This window comes from Callospermophilus lateralis, unplaced genomic scaffold (assembly GCF_048772815.1).
Source record: "Callospermophilus lateralis isolate mCalLat2 unplaced genomic scaffold, mCalLat2.hap1 Scaffold_260, whole genome shotgun sequence".
Lineage (NCBI taxonomy): Eukaryota > Metazoa > Chordata > Mammalia > Rodentia > Sciuridae > Callospermophilus > Callospermophilus lateralis.
In genome coordinates, this window is record NW_027513384.1 from 316769 (window position 1) to 324957 (window position 8189).

At 36.0% G+C, this 8189-nt stretch overlaps 1 pseudogene; it reads right to left on the reverse strand.

Moving 5' to 3' along the window:
* Positions 1-7331: 7331 nt before the first annotated feature.
* Positions 7332-7432, reverse strand: LOC143387344 (U6 spliceosomal RNA; annotated as a pseudogene).
* Between the last annotated feature and the right edge of the window lie 757 nt (positions 7433-8189).

Here is an 8189-nt window from a genome sequence, read left to right on the forward strand (position 1 = left end):
GTTCAGCAGTGAATTTTTCAGATGAAACGCCAAAATACCAATCCATTAAAGATAATAGATAAAATGGACTTCATGAAAATTAAAAGTCTGTCTGCTTCATAGAACAAAATGCCATGCACAGGGCTACCATAACAATTATCATGGACTGGTGGTGAAGGCGATCCCCCACTCACTGTCTATACAGGGTCACGGTGAGAAAAGTGTTGGCAAAGCCGCTCTCCCACTCTCTTGACAGGGTCACAGTGAGGATGTATGCTGGCAAAGCCACGCTGGTTGGTGGGTAACCGAAACCATGAGACCCTTTTTTATGTAATTGGGACTTTGCATTTTTATGCTTATGTTTCTCACAGGAGGCATGAGTATGTTAAATGCCAAACAAATTAAATTTCAGATGGCTAAAACATAACAGGTAGTTCATGCCTTGGAGACTGTTCTACTACCCCTCAGCATATCTAGGACAAAGTAAAAGGCTATTCTTCTATCTTAGTACATTGTAGACAAACCTAATTACGGACAACAATCATCCTCTGATAAGTCATGAGAACTAGTGCACCTTGACTGAGAAACAAACTCTTTGAGAATTAGTGTACCTTGACTGAGAAACAAACACTTTGAGAACTAGTGTACCTTGACTGAGAAACAAAGAAACTCTTTGAGAAAGCAGCTCAACCAGTTTTATGAGAATAAATTTAGGAATTAATTAAAATAGCTTTATAAGACACAGTTTTAGAATAATGTTAGAAATATTATTTCATTTAGATTCTTAAGTTTAGAAATTCTTAAGTCTTTAGTTGTATAGGTATCTGATATGTTTTAAGCATGATTCATAAACTTTAGGATATTTTAAATATAAGATTTAAAGGGACTTTTTTAGATTGGAATTTTTAATTAGAAATAAAGTACAAGTGTACTTTAGGTTAATGATTGGTTAAGAGACTTAGAGTCTGGTTACGTAGTTTGGCATTAGTTAAAAAGAAAATAACATACCTTGGAAAAAATAGTAAATCTTGGGAAAATTTGAAGAATGTAAATTGGTGAAATGTTTTTTTGATGATTCTGTACTTTGATGATTGTATGGCTGGGGGTCATATTCTGGAAGAATGTAGATCGGTGTGCTCTCAATCATGGTTAAGGAAATGTCATGTCTTGTCAAAGTTTTAAATTATATAATCAATGACGTTTGTGAATCTATAATGATGAGAAAATTTGTAATAAAAAGGGGACCCAGAGAAAGCAGCTTTAGCTCTCTCTCTCTGAAGATTGCTCAAATGGAACGACTCCTGTCTCATCATTTCGCCGACGCCACTCCTCCTTCAGGACTCCCTGAACCCCACTGGGGCTGGACCCCAGCAGACTGGGTCACTTCAACCAGAGTTTAGTTTCTCGTAGTTCTGGAAGCAGAAAGCCCAATATCAAAATGTTTGAAGGTTTGGTTTCTCCTGAGGTTTCTGTCCTTGGCTGGCAGATGGATGACTTCTTCTATGTTCTCACATGGCCTTTCCTGTGTGTATAATTTTATGTTGTCCCTTCTTTTTAAGAACTTTGGCTCCATAAATAAGTGCCAAACTTTATGAAAGCTTTTAATCTTTCTTATGTCTTTAATGTCCTTAACTTCAAACATAGGCACATTGGTTCATATATATATATAATTTTTTTTTCCACTTAGCATATGAAAAGATGTCCAATGTCAATAATCATATGGCAAATGCACACCAAAATCACAAGGATATATTACCCTTATATGTTCTGAGGCAGATATAATTCTTTAAAATTGAAAATAAACATTGATGTACATCTGGAGAAATTGAAGAATTCATAAATTTCTGGAAAGAATATGATACATTTTTTTCTTCAAAAAACAAATTTCTGTTGAAAAAAGCAATTTAAAGTTTCTTAAGAAGTTAAGCATACAAGAAACTACATGATCCCACGATTCTGCTCCTGGTATTTGTAATAAGTACTAAAACAAGCACAGGTACACATGCCCCTAAGAGCATTGAAAAACCAGCCTCCACCTCAGAGCAAAGCCTCTCCAAGGAAGGAATGACCTTTGTCCTTGGAAAGACCTACAGAGCACTCCTGGGCACATTCCCACCCTGCTAAGTTGTTTATCTATAAATAACAGGAGAGATCTGATGAGCCATGTGTCCCTGACTCAGTCAGGCTAGCAACCCCCTAGCAGCCACCAATCAGCATGAGACAGGGAAATACCTGGGATGCCAGATGACCCTCCAAGTAGTTTATGGTGTTGAGAAACCATGTAGTTCTGCATGAACACCCCTCTTGGCTTAAACCAATCAGTTAAAATGAATCTCCCTCTTGCAGTAACCAATCACCCTGTTATGCTCGAATTCGGGACACCCAAAAGACCACCAGAGACCAAGATCTATGTAAACAGCAAAGAGGTGAACAAGTTGGGTAGGGATGATTTGTTACTACAAAAGGAGTATTCATTTGAACTGATTGGTTTAAGCCAAGAGGGGGTGTTCATTGCTGAATTACATGGTTTCCCAACATGTTATCAACCACCATAAACTACTGAGAGTGTCATCTGGCATACCAGGTATTTCCCTATCTCATGCTGATTGGTGGCTGCTAGGGGGTTGCTATGAATCCCCACCTAGCCTGACTGAGTCCAGGACACCTGGTGCAGCAGATCTCTCCTGTTATTTGTTGATAAACCACTTAGCAGGGTGGGAATGTGCCTAGGAGCACTCTGTGGGTCTTTCCAAGGACAAAGGTCATGTCCCTTCCTTGGACAGGCTTTGCTCTGAGGTAGAGGCTGGTTTTTCAACCCCTACCCAACTTATTCCTGCCAGTGAATGTGCTAATCATGTTTTAGAGTTGTTATTTGATTTTCCCGAGGTGTGTGATGATTTGCTAAGAGATGCTATGATTAATGTGAAGTCCCTGCCTTCTCCAAAGAATGTATAAAACTGCTGCAAACCCCGGGCTCGGGGCCTCTCAGAATCACCAGTTGCTGTTTGTGCACGTGGAGGACCAAGCTAGCTCGAAATAAACACCTCTTCGATCTTGGTCTCTGGTGGTCTTTTGGGGGCATAACAATATCATTCACAATAGCCAAAGGTAGAAACAGTCCAAATGCCCATCAACAGATGAATCAATGAACAAATTGTGGTACACACACACACACACACACACACACACAACCTCACACACACACCCTCACACAACATGTTACCATGTGAATATAGATATTGTACTGATACATGCTAATATATGTTGTACCATTAAAAAACTGTTAATTAAAAGAAATCAGGTATAAAAGGTCACATGTGTCTAACTATATTTACAGAACATATCCTAAAATCAGTAGAGAAAGAATGCAAATTAGGGTTGCAAGGAACTGAGTGTAAGAGCAATAATGAAAAATAACTTAATAGGTTTGGACATCTATTTGAATTGATGGGGTATTTTGAGAGTATATTGAGGTTGTAGTTTACAACATTGAAAATGTATTAAATTGTGCTAAATTTCTCACTTTGAAATGATTAAGTTTTTGTTATGCAAATTTCACTGAATAAATTATTAAATAAAGAAAGAAGGAGGGATTTTTCCCAATTAACTATATTTTGTAAAAAATAAGTGTTTAGAATAAAAGTCTTATGATAAATATCACTATGTACATACTGCTTCTGAATCTCTGGTGAAAACCAAGTAGTCTTATAAGTACTGAAAAGTAAAATGGGTGAATTGACATTCATAAAATGACTCAAACTCTTTAAAGAAATAACATTTATATCTCATTGTAAAAAAATCAATGCTTTTCAGAAATAAAAATGAGGAAATATCTCTAATCTCAGTGTAACAGGAGATTTGTATCATCATTCTCAATCAGAAAATATTCTCAGAAAGTAAAGGAGCTTATCTTCCATGTATTAGATGAAAATTGATTCTTTATCAATACTACAGTTGTGTATTTTTTATAAATGGGTCTCTTTGATACTGGAGAAAAGTGGCTCTTGGTATGATTTACCTGGAAAGTATACACATGATATGCTTGTGTGTATATCTTATCTATCTCTATTTATCTATATGTATATGGCTGATGAAAAAGTATAGTTTTAAAATTGGCTACACACACACACACACACACACACACATATGGTGAAAAGCACATTTTTTTAAATTAATTTTTATTGTAGGTTGTTCAAAACATTACATAGTTCTTGATATATCATATTTCACACTTTGATTCAAGTGGGATATGAGCTCCCATTTTTACCCCATATACAGATTGCAGAATCACATCAGTTGCACAACCATTGATTTACATATTGACATTCTGGTGTCTGTTGTATTCTGCTCCCTTTCCTATCCTCTACTATCCCCCCTCCCCCCTCCCCTACCCTCTTCTCTCTCTACCTCCTCTACTGTAATTCATTTCTCTCCCTTATATTTTTCCTCCTTTCCCCTCACTTCCTCTTGTATGTAATTTTGTATACCCCTGAGGGTCTCCTTCCATTTACATGCAATTTCCCTTCTCTCTCCCTTTCCCTCCCACCTCTCATCCCTGTTTGATGTTAATCTTCTTCTCATGCTCTTCGTCCCTACTCTGTTCTTAGTTACTCTCCTTATATCAAAGAAGACATTTGGCATTTGTTATTCAGGGATTGGCTAGCTTCACTTAGCCTAATCTGCTCTAATGCCATCCATTTCCCTCCAATTTCTATGATTTTGTCATTTCTTAATGCAGAGTAATACTCCATTGTGTATAAATGCCACATTTTTTGTATCCATTCGTCTATTGAAGGGCATCTAGGTTGGTTCCACAGTCTTGCTATTGTGAATTGTGCTGCTATGAACATGGATGTAGCAGTGTCCCTATAGTGTGCTCTTATTAGGTCTTTAGGGAATAGATCGAGTAGGGGAATAGCTGGATCAAATGGTGGTTCCATTCCGAGCTTTCCAAAAAATCTCCATACTGCTTTCCAAATTGGCCGCACCAATTTGCAGTCCCACCAGCAATGTACAAGAGTACCCTTTTCCCCACATCCTCGCCAGCACTTGTTGTTGTTTGACTTCCTAATGGCTGCCAATCTTACTGGAGTGAGATGGTATCTTAGGGTGGTTTTGATTTGCATTTCTCTGACTGAAAAAGTACATTTTTAAAGTTATTAGTTTAAACTTATAATCATTTACTAAAATAAATAGCTTATTTTTGTGCCTTCTAAAAACTAATCATTTCCTGTGTGTTAGCTTTCTGTCACTGTGACAAAATACTTGAAATAATCAACTTACAAAAGAGAAAAGGTGTATTTTTTTTCATAGTTTCAGAGATTTTAGAGCATGATTGGTTGGCCCCATTGCCTTCATGCTCATAGATAGGTAGACATCCTGCTGAGAATATACTAGTAATGAAGTCCTTTGCCTCATTGAGAGAGAAAAGAAAAAGGAAAGAGAAAAGGGTGAGGGATCTCAATATCCCCATTCAATGGCATGTCCCCAATGACCTAACTTTCAAGAGGCCCAACCCAGTTCCACAACTTTCAATAATTTTAAACTGAAGTTCAAACCTTTATCATATGGGTATTTGGAGAAAATTGCAGATTCCACACTATAGCAGCTATGATGTGTGTCTCTTCATAATCAGGCAAATAGAAATAAAGACATCTCATTTGTATTCTAATCATCTATATTTTGGAAAAAATCAGTGTTTAGAATAAAATGTCTTATGATAAATATCACTATGTACTTACTGCTTCTGAATCTCTGGTAAAAATCAAGTAGTCTTATAAGTACTGAAAAGTGAACTGGGTAAATTGGCATTCATAAAATGACTCAAACTCTTTACAGAAATAACATTTGTATCTCATTTTTAAAAAATCAATACTTTTCAGAAATAAAAATGAGGAAATATCTCTAATCTCAGTGTAACAGGAGATTAGAGGAATGTAAAAGGCATCGTTCAAGGACATTGTCTAAATGTTTTCACATAGATCACTGTTTATATCCCACTGGATATGGCGTGGATGCATAAATCTGTGTAGTGGTAAAGGAACCCTAGTAGTATTACTATTATCATATCATGTCCCTAAATGCCTAAGAAAAAGTCAGGTATACAAATGTAACTGGGTTGGCTTCAGAACAGGACTTTCTCATGGTACTGTGTTTATAAGTATATTCATGGGCTTCCCTCTTTCTGTGTATATCTTATTCACCACAGCCCCAAGTGAGGAATTCCTAATGTTACCATTGTTACTAATATTTATTTGTAGGTTTGAGAATTGTTACATACAATTCTCTTTACCAGACCAAATAAGAGTCCAAAGTCCATACACTTTTTTTTTTAGAGAGAGAGGGAGTGAGGGAGAGAGAGAGAATTTTAATATTTATTTTTTAGCTATCGGTGGACACAACATCTTTGTTTTGTATGTGGTGCTGAGGATCGAACCCAGGCCGCACGCATGCCAGGCAAGCGTGCTACCTCTTGAGCCACATCCCCAGCCCCCAAACACTTTTTAAAACCTACAAAATGAAACACTAGATACTTGTACTACATATTTTCCATATAATTATGACCTAATACTAGATATTTCATTAAGAGTAAAAACATAGGAAATGGTTTAGCTTATAATAATTACAAATAGTAAACAATGTTAAATATGAAAAATAAAGAAAATAACTCTGATAGTAGAGCAAGTTTTCTTTCTAGTCCACTCTCTAAGTTCTTGATTCTTCTCTCTAGGATGACATTCTTTCTCCATTGTGTATCATGACCCCTGACATGCAGGGGGAGGAGACAGTTGGATTCTTACTCCTTAGCTTTCCATGGTCATATATCAGATAAACATTAGAAAGTTTGACTTTTCTGAGATTGGTAGAGATTTCATAGCCCATTCCACATTGTTACAGTTTGGGCTTGGTGGTAGCTTTAAAATAAGCCAATTTACGACATTTTTGGCAATAACTTTTCCTGAAAAGCATATTCAAATTGTATATGATTTTAGTCTGTTGTAATATTTGTAAATAAATACAATGAAAGCTTTCATCTAGACAGATTTTTTCATTTTATTTCTTTTTAGTTATACATGAAAGTACAATCTATTTTGACATATTTATGCAAACATGCAATATATCTTATTCTAATAAGGATCCCAGTCTTGTGGATGTACAGTCACTGTGTTATAATCACATATAAACTTAGCAATCTTATGTTAGATTCATTCCACTTTCTTTCCTATTCCTATTCCCATGCCTTTTTTTATTCTCCTTTGTCTAATCCACAGAACTTCTATTCTCCTCACACTTATTGTGAGTTAGCACATATCAGAGTAAACATTTGATGTTTGGTTTGGGGGGACTGATTAAAAAATATGGAACACTTCATCAATTTGAGTGTCATTCTTGTGAAGGGACCATGTTAATCTTCTATATAGTTCAAATTTTAGTATATATGCTGCCAAAGTAAGTGTTAGACAGATTTTTAAAATTTGTGTAATCTCTTTCTTCTTCTAGACTCTGTGCTCTATGTGTTTTCCTTTTGATATAGTGGTCATATTTGGTATCCAGGTCATAATCTTTATATAGAAATACATATCATTTAAGATTGTGGCTAGGCAGACTCTCTCTCCCTGGTTGCAATTTGAGATGAAGGTGAAGTTTCATAATTTCCACCATGAAAATTTTCACATATTTTGACAGTAGATTTCAGGATGAAAAGACTTGTTTACAAAGATGTGTGGTCTTTCTCTCTTTTATTCCATCTACCCTAGGCATAAAACTTGCTATTATTTGCAAGACTGTTATGAAAAGCTTAAAAAGTCAACATAAAGCACATTTTGAAAATAATTTGATCATTTTCCTTAATGTTACAAAGTTAACTGTGATATATCTTCTAGGGTAGAGCAAATGAACATTCACCAAAACCCACAGAAGCTCAATAGCTCTCCAGTCTGTGGTCCATATATTTCTACTTGTCTCCACTTTATCAATTCTAAAGTGCAGACTTACTTTAGAAGAGCACTCCTGCTACCATACTTCATATCTGTGAATTTTGTGTTTGAATATGCAATCCAGTGCCATAGAAATAGTGGTTTCAAATCTAAAATTTTATATTACTCTGACAGTAATAAGGACACGTAGGCAATCAACTCAGCAATCAGCCAAACTGTTCTCAATTTCTACTGCCTCATGTCCATTAAAGATCTCATCCCCATGGTCCAGAA